Genomic DNA, 13,581 nt, shown 5'->3' on the forward strand with positions numbered 1-13,581 from the left:
CTCGATTTTCAGTTAAGGTTAAGGTACAGTCCTCATAGGGAAATTAGTCCTCTGCATTTGACCCATCCGTCAATGTTGCTAGGGCAACCTGTCAGGAACAGTGGGACCCATCTTCAAGATCTTTTGGTCAGGACTACTTTAGCTGGAGGATTTTACCAATCGTATGTTTTATTGCATGTTTATTGCAGCATTACAAGCACTGGCAGGTGAACTGAAGAACAGACACTCTGGCTCCTGTTGATGTGGGAGAGATTTGGAGCAAGAGTTTTCTTTAGAAAAAAAGTTAATATGATTCTGAAGCAGGGAAATGGATAACATTTTTAGCAAGTTTAAGACTACATTTACATTTTGAATGTTAAAGATATAAAGATGTGATAATGAAATAAAAAGTAGGGACTTGCAGTGTAACCTATAAATAAGTAATCAGCTCAATTACACAAATATTGATTTCTGCTGTATTACAAAATCAATACAAAATGAGATTTCCATTGTTGATGTCATACACACTGCTCCAGCCCCCTGGTCTTGTGCCTGGGGTCAATGTGGGGTCACCCAGGTGGCTGATGGGAGATGACAGAGCTCTGTGTCTCTGCCCTCTCTCCCCTCTGCCTCTCGGACGTCCCGTGAAGCTGAGGCACAAACAGCAGTATTGTTTGTTTATCCAAATCAGCATGGACTCAGTGACATCGTTCTTCTCATCTCCATGGCAACAAGCCTGCCACTTCCTCACCATTCTGTCTCAATTCTGCCTCATATAATAAAGGATTATGAAGGCCAGATACTGTATGATTTTCACTTTTACCCACCTCTGTCTTAGCCCTGGTCAGATTTCATGCATTTTTCATTCATATTGTACTTCTTAACCACAGCTGTGCTAGGGTAGACTGACAGAATTATGGCAGCCAATCTGCACCTACACGCACTGACCACCAATCACAACTAGCCACTGTCATACAGGCAAAGCAGGCAAACTGTCTTGCCCAAGGACACAATGTCTGCATGCATTGCTCGGAGGTAGAGTTGAGCTGTTGACCTTTGGGTGAACACTTTTAGCAGCTGCAGTCTTGATATAGTCCTGGTATAGTCTAGTGTAGCCCAGTTTAAGCAATAGGTAAGGGCTGGTCAGTCATGGCTCAGAAGCCCCAATTTAGCCTCAGTTTAACCTCATTTTAGCCCCAGTTTAGCCCAAATTTAGCCCCGGTTTAGCCCAAATTTAGCCCCGGTTTAGCCCCAGTTTAGGCCTGATATCGATATTAATTCTGTTTAGTACTGGTTTAGTCTTTATTTAGTCCCAATAAGTCTACATTTAGTCTTGGTTTAATCCTGGTTGATTCCTTGATTAGCTCTGATTCAATCCCTGTTCAGCCTCGGTTCAGACATGGTTTAGTCCTGATTTTATTCTGCTTTAGACCTGGCTTAGTCCTGGTTTAGTCCTGGTTTAGCCCTGGTTTAACTATAGTTTATCTTATTTTGCCTGTAGCACCTGAATTTCACTTCCACTGCATGGAGCAAATGTAGGTCAACAAACAAACAGTGTTTTGACAGAAAGTGTGAGAGTGACTACGATAAACAGTCATTAGTGACATTTGAATGTGAATCTGCACCTGGCCTTTGTTTGTGTCACTGTTACATTATGGTTTATTACTGAAAATACATTATGTGCCAATAGCCGTGGAACAGGAGGCCTGACCACAATAGAAATGTCTCTCAAAGATCATTTTACCCACCTTATGCAAATGTACTTTATAATGTTCTGTTGTGGCCTTATGCATTTATATTGTTGTAAGGAAGGAATAAATAAATGTTTAGTTTCAAATCAGACTGAGGAAAGATCATCCCACAATCCAATTTCACACGCAATTTTGATTATAAGCCTATGATTTGGGTCTTTCTAAATCCTGATGTAGTAGTAGTATAGTAGTTGTAGTAGTGATTCATGTACTCTACAAGTCAAAAGTTTGGACACACCCTCTCATTCATTTTATTTTATTTTTTCTTTCTACATTTTATTTGCATACAAACATCAAATTTATGTCACAAAGAAAAAAAGTGTATTCATTCCAATAAATATTTGTTTGATATTTTACATTCAAGTATTCACCCTTTGCTTTGTCGGCAGCTCTGTAAACCCTTGTCCTTCTCTCACTGAGCTTATTGATGAAATGCCCTGAAATGGTTTTGACTTCACAGCTGTCGGGGTCAAGAAATGCAGTGTCTAAAGTGATCAAAGAGTGACTATTTTTACAAATCTAAAACTAGTCGAGTCATTTTGAGTTTATTTTTTTGTTTAATACGTCCCATGTGTCCATTTATGGTTTTGACACCTTCAGTGAGAATCTATAATGTAAATAATCATGGAAACAAACAAGAAACATCAATGAAAAACTTCTCAACTGGTTGTGTATACATGTACAGCACTCTGGTCTGCTGAGGTTACTCTAAATGTGCTTTAAAAGTACATTTGACATTGACATACTACTAATAATCCTGGTATTTGAGGTAGTAGTAGTAGTAGTAGTAGTCTTTGTATTTGAGATAGTAGTAGTTTTCTTGGTATTTGAGGTGGGAGTAGTAGTCTTCATATTTGAGGTAGTAGTAGAAGTAGTTTTTGTATTTGAGGTAGTTGTAGTAGTAGTAGGCTTGGTATTTGAGGTAGTAGTAGTAGTCGTCGTGGTATTAGAGATAGTAGTAATCTTCATATTTGAGGTAGTAGAAGTAGTTTTTGTATTTGAGGTAGTAGTAGTAGTAGTAGTTGTCTTGGTATTTGAGATAGTAGTAGTCTTCATATTTGAGGTAGTAAAAGTAGTTTTTGTATTTGAGATAGTTGTAGTAGTAGTAGTAGTAGTCGTCGTCTTGGTATTTGAATTTGTAGTAGTAGTCTTCATATTTGAGGTAGTAGAAGTAGAAGTATTTTTTTGTATTTGAGGTAGTAGTAGTAGTAGTAGTAGTAGTAGTAGTCGTCGTCTTGGTATTTGAAATAGTAGTAGTAGTCTTCATATTTGAGGTAGTCGTAGTAGTATTTCTTATATTTGAGACAGATGTAGTAGTAATAGTAGTCTTGGTATTTGAGGTGGGAGTAGTAGAAGCAGTTTTTGTATTTGGGATAGTAGTAGTAGTTGTAGTAGTAATAAAAAACAGTATAATTTTTCTTTGACTATAATCATGTATAATCATGTTTAATGTAAAAGAATGCATGTGTGTAATGTATGTGAACCATTTCAGGTGCAGGTGAAAAATGCATGAAATGTTTAATCCATGAAGCAGGACGTCACATGACCCAGCTCCTGGTCCACACACACATCATATTTAACATGAGACACAAGTGGCACAAGTTTAACTCTTGAGTGGGAAGTATTTAGACTAGACCTGTCACCATAACACATTTTGAAGCACAATATATGGCTACAGAGAAATATTGCAATAAATGATAAAACAGAAACTACTTTATGCCTCTAACACAAAACAGGAGAATTCCAGTGAACATATTTTCAAATAACAGCGCCATAAAAAGCCCGAGCTGCATCAAATAAACAGCAGAATGAGCTCATAAGTAGCAACAGAAGTTATTTATTCAACCTTCAACATCTCAAATCTTATGTTACATAAAAATGTCAGAAATCTCCCCATTACTGCAAAAAATGTTTACACACATTGAGCCACAAAATATATAGTTCCAGCTTTCATACTGAACAATAAGTTGATTAGTAATTATCATGACTAAGTGTTTTTAAAAGTACTTTGCCAACATTTTTCCTGCTCTGCTCCAGTCTCTGAGTGCCCATATCCTCTGTGTCAGATTGGTCTTTTTGACTCACTTGCTGTAAGATTAAACAATCATGCAACAAATTATTTGATATCCCAGATAAATGCATTTTGTAATTATTTTTTTAAAGTTCATTTGTGAACTTTTCCACAACTTTACATACATTTTGGTGCTTTGCGATGGATTTCAAAATCTGAATATTGGTAAAGTCAAATACTGGTTATCAGATAAAAAAGCGAGACAGATATTGTATGTCAGTATCGGCTTGTTCAATGTTTGGCTAAGCAAAGCCACATGTGGCAATTATAGTTCGCACAACCAGAGACAGTAACAAGAAACAGGAAGTCACACTTACAGTCTGATCTGTATCATGTCTGTGGTGAAGCGTTTGAAGCCTACTTTCCCTACTGCAAAGTTAACCCATTTAGCTGCTTTTTAAAAAATCTATTATGAGGTATCACTAGGCCTGTCATGATAACAAATTTTGAAGCACGATATATAGCTACAGAGAAATACCACATTAAATGATAATATAGATGCTACTTTAAGACGATAATCCCAGTGAACCAGTTTTATAATGTACAGCGTCATTAAAAGACATGAGCTGCAACAAATATAGAGCAGAATTAACTAATAATTAGTCATAAAAGTGACTTATTGAAGCCTCTACAGCTCAAGTCTTATAGTTTACAACAAAAATAACTAAAAAATAATAATACGTGGCAAAATAAAATGTTGGAGTGGGTGATTGATCAGTGTCATTCTGACCTGCTCGAATTCTACCCATCTCAGTCTGTATGTACATATTGAATTTTAGTATTATTACAACAACCAGCTTGAACCATAATGTGCTAAGTGAACACAGTAATCACTAGTTCCAGATGAATTTCTCAGTCAATTGGTTGTTGAAACTCTAAAACTGGGGAAACAAGAGGATTAGGTCCAGAGCCAAAATATAAAGACCTAATGAAATTCTTAAGGGACAATGAACAAATTTATTATGGGCCACTGTAGAAAAAAACTGAACAGATTATTTAAAATTGCAGCTGTGTTTATGGGCAGCTATATTTTTGTCACGATACCAACATTTCAAACTCAACTTCGGCACTAAGAAATAGATACGCAATACCTGTGTAATCCCTCAGTGTCCAGGCAGGTTCCATAGTGGTCAAATCCGTGTACACATCACTTTACCTTGTTTGAAAGAGTACATACTTTATTGTCATATTTATTTATAGCAGCTTTTCAACCATTTTCTTATTGCAGTCCTTCAAAACAACAATTTCTACATTAACCTATCGGCTACATGTTTACATCATTCAGAGCGATAAGATGTTCAGTAGAACTCTGAAACATGAACTCAAACTTTGGTCCAAACTCTAGGGTTGGCAGGTTTGATAAGTAATTGTACTTCGCCATGAAATATCTAAAAGTCAATGTTGCACTTGATCTTTTCTGTCATTAACTAGACCCTAGAATTCACTGTATTACAACAAAAACTGCATTTGAACTGCCCGCAATTGTATTAAACTGGTCTTTAGAATATTTATGATGATCTGAAACCCACCGTGAGACCCCACTGGGACTGGATATTTAGTTCAGCTTCTTATATTTGAATAGCAGAATCAGTTCTTCTTTTAAATTCAGACATGAGGTGACTTATTTACTATTTTTATGCCATCCATTCCATACCCATTTAAGCTGAGTAAATTAGTTTGATGCAGTTTTTTTTTTTTTTTGTTTTTTTTTTTCCAAGTAGGACTGCACAATATAGAGCAAAAATGAAAAAAAATACAATAAGCAATACAAGAAAAGCAAGAAAAAAAATATCTAAAACACAGATTTTTTTCATGATTGAGTCCTCCTTTAGCCCAGTTTGTTGTTGGCATTTTCTCTGTTAAGTTTTAGTTTTGAGGTTTATATAAATTAAATTATGTGCAATTTTGTTTTCATTTACCGGTAACTAAATTTCTTGTTTCAAAAAAGTAAAAACGGACAACAATGTGGTTATTGCTATACAAGTCATGGTTATTGAAAATAGCCCCGTCTACTTTTAAATTTGATTAGTATGTGGATGGGGGCAAGTTAATATAGTTAGAATGCAGATTTTTGTTATAATACAGTGAGATCTTGGGTCTAGTCACTAATAAAAATGATCATTCTTAACATTTTTGGATATTTTGGATACTTCATGGCAAAGTACAACATAATCAATAAGAAAACTGCCAATACGTTTAATCTCACGGACAGCCCCCAGTACATGACAGAGTATGAAGACTTGATAGCAACACATAAAAGTCACAGCTTCAAACACAAACATCACACGGACAGGATCCGAGCTCTGATTGGACAAGAACGTCACCATGACAACTCTGACGCCAAACGCCCACAACCGCTGCAAAGACACCTCACACGAACTGGACGGTCGTTTCTCAGCTGATCATTTATTTATATTTCATAATTATGTTGCATTTAAATACAAGTAGCAAATCACTTGACTGGTAAAAACAGACACAATCAGAACTGTGAGATATACATTTAAAAAGATCGAAAATAGTTATTGTAATCTTTATTAAACCTGATTAAGCTCTGTTTTAAGTTTGCATGGAGGTCTTGTTTTGTACTGGTTTGGTTCAGTCCGGGTTCAGACCAAGTTCTAATTTAGTCTTGGTTCAGCCCTGATCTAGTACTGGATTTTTCTCATTTTTATCCAGTTAAAGAACATGGTCTATCATTTTGAGTCATTTTATTTATCAAGAACTTTCCTAAAGCAGGTTCCACCGTATGCTTGTTTCCACGGAGATGATCTGGACAAGCAAAACACGCCTGATGTCTGTGTAAGAATGCATCTTTTTCTAGGTATTTTCTAGAAATAAAACCACATGTACAAGACTAAATACAACACTGACACATTTAAAGCTATACTGTGGAACATTCCAGGCAAAGCAATGTAACGTTTATAGCTGAAAAACAAAACATAATATCTGAAACGCTCATTATTTTTTGGGAAATCAGAATTAGTCTACAGCTCTGAACAAAGTTATTTTTAGATGGGTTTTTTTCTGATTCCTGTTTTGAGTGACGTGTGTTTTGAATGTCACCAAATGTTGACGTGACGCTGGAGGAGAACTGCCCCACGCTCCATCTGGACTCATCATATGTCTGACACAACATGATCATCTAGAGACTGAGGCTACTCACAAGCAGAGGTGGAGGAAGAACCAAAATGTACTTAAGATTAGCAGTACTGTTATATATATAGTACTCAAATGGGAGAGAAATGGGACTATGTTTTGCGCTAAAAAGGATATTAGCAAATTGTGATGTTGCAGTTTTTGAGGTATCATCATTTACGTTATACAAATCAGCTACTAACCCTGTAGTTTATATCTGTACAAACATGATCTGACATGTGATTTGTGTCTTAGTTTGTCAGTTTTTATTTCAGTCTTTTTATCAGTTCTTCCGGATGAGTTTAAAATGTGAACTTTGAACAGAATCCTTCATTATTCAAACATAAACCGCCAATCTAAGCACAATTGTAATGCTCCTCAGAAAATTTGCAGCCCATCACTCCCGAGTTTATTCTTCCAGACTGAGCTAAATGACATTAGTATTACGTAAAATTAAATTAGCAGAGATCTAATGCTAGGAAGTGTGGGTTAGCCTTAGCATGTGGCTAATCCCGTAACTACTGCTGCCGTCAGGAGAAACTACTTACACTAATGCAATTACAGACAGAAGACGTTTAAAGCTCCAACAGAAGAGGAGGAGGCAAAGCAGGACACCGCAAGACTATTTTTAGTTAGGTCACGATAATTACTATATAGGGATGGGACGATAAATAATATCGTTTATCGTGATAAAATTGGGTCGACAATAATCATTCGTCACCAGAATGTGCAGAACGAACCTACTTCTCCTGATGATCTCTTCTTGATCACTGTTCGATTTAGTTCAATCTCTAGATCATAGTGAATAGTAAAAAATAAATAAATAAATAAAAATACATTGCAAGTTATAATGTATACAGACATGAACTCCAATGTCTTGCTGTTGTCACTTATAACAAAGTGCAGTACTATAACAGCTGTTTAAATATGAAACCTATTCATAATATTAAAATTATAGTTCTTCATATCCATAACATTTTTAAACTGCAGCTTTAATCATTATTGTTATATAATCGTTAATCGCAATTACTGTGGCCATGTTATTCGTGACACCAAATTTCAATATGGTGCCATGCCTATTACCACATCAACTTAATATTATTATTTATATTAGTGTGTTAGTGTTTAGTTGTTTTTGGGTTTTTTGGGGTTTTTTTTGCAGTATGATAAGATTTGAGCTGTAAAAGGTTAAAATAATGACTTCTATGCTTCAATATACAAACTACAAAATTACTAAAGTGCTGCCTTGTCTTTGCTCATATTTTTTATTATATTGTTGTTACTTTTGTTTTGTTTTTTGTATTTGTATTTGTCATTGCATAGCCCTGTTAAACATTACTATTTTTAACGCCTATTTTAAATCTCTGTATGTTCGCTGTTATCTGTCCATCCATTGGGATAATCATGCAGGGTTGTCGTGTCGATGGCATAAATTAGTTTCAATATCATCATTTATCGTCTTTACTTCAGCAACATATCGCACTTCAAAATTTGCTTTCTGGTCTAGGCAGGATTGAGACGGAGGTTGACCTGCGGCAAGAAGCTTCACCTTTGCCCTTTGCCTGTTTAAAATAATGTGAAAGTTGTTGTCAGGAGAAGCCATAGGCACGGAATGGCAGCCACAGCTCGCTCATCGTGCCCCAGGGCAGCTGTATGCCACTTGATTACCATATTTTCCGGATTACAAGTCGCACTTTTTTTTTCTTTTCATAGTTTGGTCAGAGATGCGACTTATTATTTCACATATAAGTCACATCTGAGTATATAATTTCACATCTTCGTTACGGTCACACTGACAACCTGATAACCGCGTTTCTTTCCTTCATTACTATGCATTTTTGACTTATACTCCGGAGTGACTTATAGTCCGGAAAATACGGTATCTCCATTGAAATGTTATTGCGTCTGTTGAATGTTCCACAGTATGACATTAAACACATCTGTCTACCTGGAGACAAGCAGGTGCCTGTCATCATGCCAGGTTAAAGGTCAGATCAGCATTATCACTGCATGTATTATTTTGCATATACACATCCACCTGGAGAAAGGATGCATTGTTGACTTGTTAGTGCACATGAACACTGAACATTTCACACAGTTCAATCGACTTTATGGAATATTTTAGAGCCAAGACTTTTATCTACTTCTCCACTGGAATGAACAGGAAGTGCCAACCACAACAGAGGTGCGGAGTAGTAGCAGTCCGAAAAAAAGTACCGGTATGTGGGGTGAAATTAGCAGCTTACTGGTGGAAATTTGAAATGAATACAAGTCTGTTCAATAAACAGGATCTTTAAAAACATGAAGAAAACGAGATGGACTAAACGCTGACTTATTTAAACATACATCAATCAAACAAATCACAATAGGTTCTGTAAAGATGCAGTGTTTAATTGTTTATCGTTAAGGATTTATACGGGACAAGAGCCGAAAGGAGAAGTGAGCGAGTTTAAAAGTATTGTTTCCAAGTACTTCTTTCTGCATAAACAAATGTTTTTGCATGAACTCCCATGTGGTTTAAGTCTTGTGAGTGCAGTTTGGGTCAGATACATAGAAATACATAATAGTTTTGAGAGCTTTTGCCCCGCCCACTTTTTAGCAGACTATACGGGGTTACAAACACAAACAAAAGGGAAGTATGCTAATCATGCTAATGGTCTTTCATGATCCCACATTTTTTTCAGTCCTTTTGCATAATAATCTGTCAATGTCATATGAATATCTAAAATCACACATGGTGAATTTTTCACATTTTCAATAATAACCTTGCACTAGTACATGATGCTGCTGATTGAATGGCAACAACAAAATCAGCCCAAATTGTCCTTTCTGTTTGAAACTTTAGACTGTCACTTCCCGAGCATGATTTGAATATTTACATTTAAACATTCTGTGATTTTTGATTTCCAAAAGCAGCGCCGCATGTCGTCCTAAAGTGGCTTTCTTTCAGTTCACAATGACTCACAAAATAAGGACACAGGACCACAGGTTAATTACTTTTGAATTTCATATCAAAATTACACATATTACTCATAAATTGAGTCGATTTATACCACTTCAATTAGTATTAGTTTGATGGTATCATGTGAAAAAAGGGTTAGGGTTAGCTGTAGTATTAGTAGGAGGAGGAGGAGGAGGAGGAGAATGAGGAGGACTAGTAGTTGTAGTAGTAGTAATGCCACAGGAGAAACGATAGTGTTTCTAAATAGAAGTATACAATAGTGGAAGCAAAAGTAGTAGTAGCAGTAGTAGTAGTAGTAGTGGTAGTAGACCTAATAATAAAATGATAAATGGTCACAGTTTATACAACACTTTTCTACATTCAAGACACACACATTCATGCACCAGTGTACGCAGCACTGGGGGTGAAGCAGGTTAAGTGTCTGGCTCAAGGACACAACAGCACCATTCATATGTGAGAGCTGGAATTGCACTGGTTACCTTGAATCTGAGGGAAAAACACCAAAAACTAAGCTACTGTCACCAATGTGTAAGTAGTAATAGTAAAAGTAGTAGTAGTAGCAACAGTATTATGCTGCTCTTCTGTTTTGCTTACCTAGGCTATAAATATTTGCATATGAGAGTATTCTATTACTCCATACTGTTACATACTGGTTTAATTTAAGATCACATATTTTGTGTCAGTTGTGATCTACTAGGGAGTATAATTTTTATCAACTTCTAGAAAAATAAAGATTAGTTTTGCATTTATGTCAGCTCAATTTGGTGAAATAAGACAAAAAACAAAACAAAATTACAAGTTACTTACAATTCAAAGAAGACTCTAGCATCATATTACCTACCTCTGTGTGGTGAGTGTGGAGATGCTGGATGTCTCTGTCTCTGTCTCTCTGTTTCTGTTTCTGTCCCTGTTTCTCTGTGTCTGTTAATCTGTCTCTCTCTGTCCCTGTTTCTCTGTCTCAGTGTGTGTTCCTCTGTCTCTCTGTTTCTGTCTCTCAGTGTGTGTTTCTTTGTGTGTTTCTTTGTGTCTCAGTGTGTTTCTTTGTGTCTGTGTGTGTTTCTTTGTGTCTCAGTGTGTGTTTCTTTGTGTCTCAGTGTGTGTTTCTTTGTGTCTCAGTGTGTGTTTCTTTGTGTCTCAGTGTGTGTTTCTGTCTCTCTCTGTCTCTCAGTGTGTGTTTCTCTGTCTCTCAGTGTGTGTTTCTCTGTCTCTCAGTGTGTGTTTCTCTGTCTCTCAGTGTGTTTCCCTGTCTCTGTTTCTCTGTCTCTCAGTGTGTGTTTCTCTGTCCCTGTCTCTCTGTTTCTCTCTGTCTCTCAGTGTGTGTTTCTCTGTCCCCGTCTCTCTGTTTCTCTCTGTCTCTCAGTGTGTGTTTCTCTGTCCCTGTCTCTCTGTTTCTCTGTCTCTCAGTGTGTTTCTCTGTCTCTGCCTCTCTCTGTCTGTCTTATTTTAGCACTCTACACTTTGACACGTGTTCGCGGGTAAATAAAGCACCAAGACGCGAAATTTCCACAAAACAACCCACGCTTTTCTGGCTTTTAACCCCAAATCCATCCCTCTGTTCACAGACTCACCTCGGTAAACTTCCCACGCTCCAAAAAAGTCGTTCAGGGCAAATTCAAACGCGACACCCGCATCTTCGCCCTTGATTAAAATGTGTAATAATCCTTTTCGTTGGAATTAAAATATAAAGTTTAGTGAATATGTCCAAGTCGCTTACATCTCTTTGCTTTGAACAGAAATGCTGCTGTTTGTACGTCCCTGGGCTCGTGCAACAGGCTGCAGCTCATGCACGACAAGTGCGCGCAGGTAAGTGCACTCACATCCGGGCTGTTTCAAAATAAAAGCCGCGTTTTTAAAAGTGAATGGAGACTGGCGTAGACCCGCACAGTGCGGGTTTAACGACTTAAGAAGAAGTACAGATACCAGAGCAAAAAAAAAAAAAAAATAAAAATAAAAACTCAATTAAAAGTAAAAGTAGTAAAATCTACTTAAATAAAATTATTTTTAAAATGTACTTAAAGAGTAAAAAATAAGAGTATTTTGAGGGTTTATAAAGCTTCAAATGTAGTGATTTTGATACAAATTTGTGCTGAATTTTGTTCAACATAAATAACTGAATTGTTTTTGGGGTTTTTTGTTTTGTTTTTTCCCCCTAGCTGTTTTCGTTTGTATATTTTAGTTTGCTCAAGCTATGAACTTGTTAAAAAGAAATCCTCAGTCTTTTCTGCACATCTCAAACAATAATAATAAAAAAAATACTTTTACTTTTCAATCCAGTTAAAAAATATAGTGGAGCAAAAAAATACAGATTCCTGCTCTGAAATTTAGTGAAGTATAAGTAAAAAGTATCCACTTTAAAATCTACTCTACTAGTAGAGATATTTATATTTTTTACTCAAAAACTGTACTTTACTACTTTTACTTTGTTATGTCGCACCACTGGTCTCACATGAATCATTTTTAAAGCATCGATGTTTTTCACAGGTTAAACCTGGTTTAGATCTGGCTTTGTCCCTGTTCAGTCCTGGATTCATGATGGATTCACTGAATTATGTATAGTTCATAGTTTGTTTGTTTTTGTTTTGTTTTGTTTTTTCTATTGAAGGTCTTATATATTTCAAGTTGGTGTCAGCAATATTGTTTTAAATCAACAACATGGGTGCTATAGACCAAAATGTTTGACCTGGAAAAACAATGGGTGGGTGGGATGGGTCTACCACCAGCTTGTCTCCATGGATATGTTATTGCTTTGCCTGAAGAAAAAAAAAAATCAGGGAAAGTCCTCAAGAAAAGTTACACGGTATACCTATAAGATGTTCAGCGATGTTTTAGGTTAACTAACATCCATGAGATCATCATTACCACAGCATTGAAGCTTATTGGATTTATCGAGATCAGGAAGTCTCTCTTATCGTTTCATTTTGACTTCCGTCTGAGACCTGAACTTTGAGGAAGTGATAGTGATAAATATAAGTCCTGAATTAACTGCATTGTCCAACAACAATGAAGATTACAGAGAAATAACTAGCATATGCAGTATTTGTCAGAATATAGCACATTATAGTAGCAAATCTTCTTTCAGAATTAAGACCCACAACATTGTTTGTTCTCCTATTTACTTATAAACAAAATATTGGACTGTGGAAATACATCAACATTAATATTTAAGGGCACAAATGAGATGTTTTATTGTGAAAGTTGTGCTGTTAATTTCCTGCCAGATTAATCTATTTTCTCTCATCCACTCAGGCTGTAATTTTAACAAGTGCATTTTGCCAGTATGTGTCATGAATATGTTGATGAATTAATGATTATAACTAACACTTATGAGATGTGTGCATGCACAGTGTCCTTTAAAGGTGCACTGCGTAACTTTTCTGGTGTCGAGTTTTATGCCTGCTTGTCTCTGTGGAAATGCTATTGTTTTGCTTGGAACATTCCACACTATAGCATTAAACATTTCTGTCATTATGGGTGTTTTTGGTGCACATAAATATGAAAACTTGCATTCTTATAAACAGGCTCGCCTCTCCACAGGTCTGACCCGTAACTTGGCTGGTGGCATCCCCTGCTTGACAGATACATTTAATACTGTGGAACATGCAAAAGGTAAATATATCTCCATAGAAAGAAGCAGATGGCGGACCCTCTCTGTACCAGAATGTTACTCCTGCACCTTTAACAGT

General features: G+C 36.3%; 1 protein-coding gene across 2 annotated transcripts in view; it reads right to left on the reverse strand.

The window, feature by feature from the left end:
* Positions 1–11,697, reverse strand: part of prr5l (proline rich 5 like) — a 31,784-nt gene extending 20,087 nt beyond the window's left edge. Inside the window, exon 1 of one of the 2 annotated variants that reach the window (XM_055222749.1) lies at positions 11,467–11,697. The gene's annotated coding sequence lies outside the window, so the exon portion shown is untranslated. Of the gene's footprint in view, positions 1–10,739; positions 10,816–11,466 lie in introns of those variants that run through there. The other variant, XM_055222748.1, reaches the window with a different exon arrangement.
* Between the last annotated feature and the right edge of the window lie 1,884 nt (positions 11,698–13,581).

Source organism: Periophthalmus magnuspinnatus, chromosome 6 (genome assembly GCF_009829125.3).
Source record: "Periophthalmus magnuspinnatus isolate fPerMag1 chromosome 6, fPerMag1.2.pri, whole genome shotgun sequence".
Lineage (NCBI taxonomy): Eukaryota > Metazoa > Chordata > Actinopteri > Gobiiformes > Gobiidae > Periophthalmus > Periophthalmus magnuspinnatus.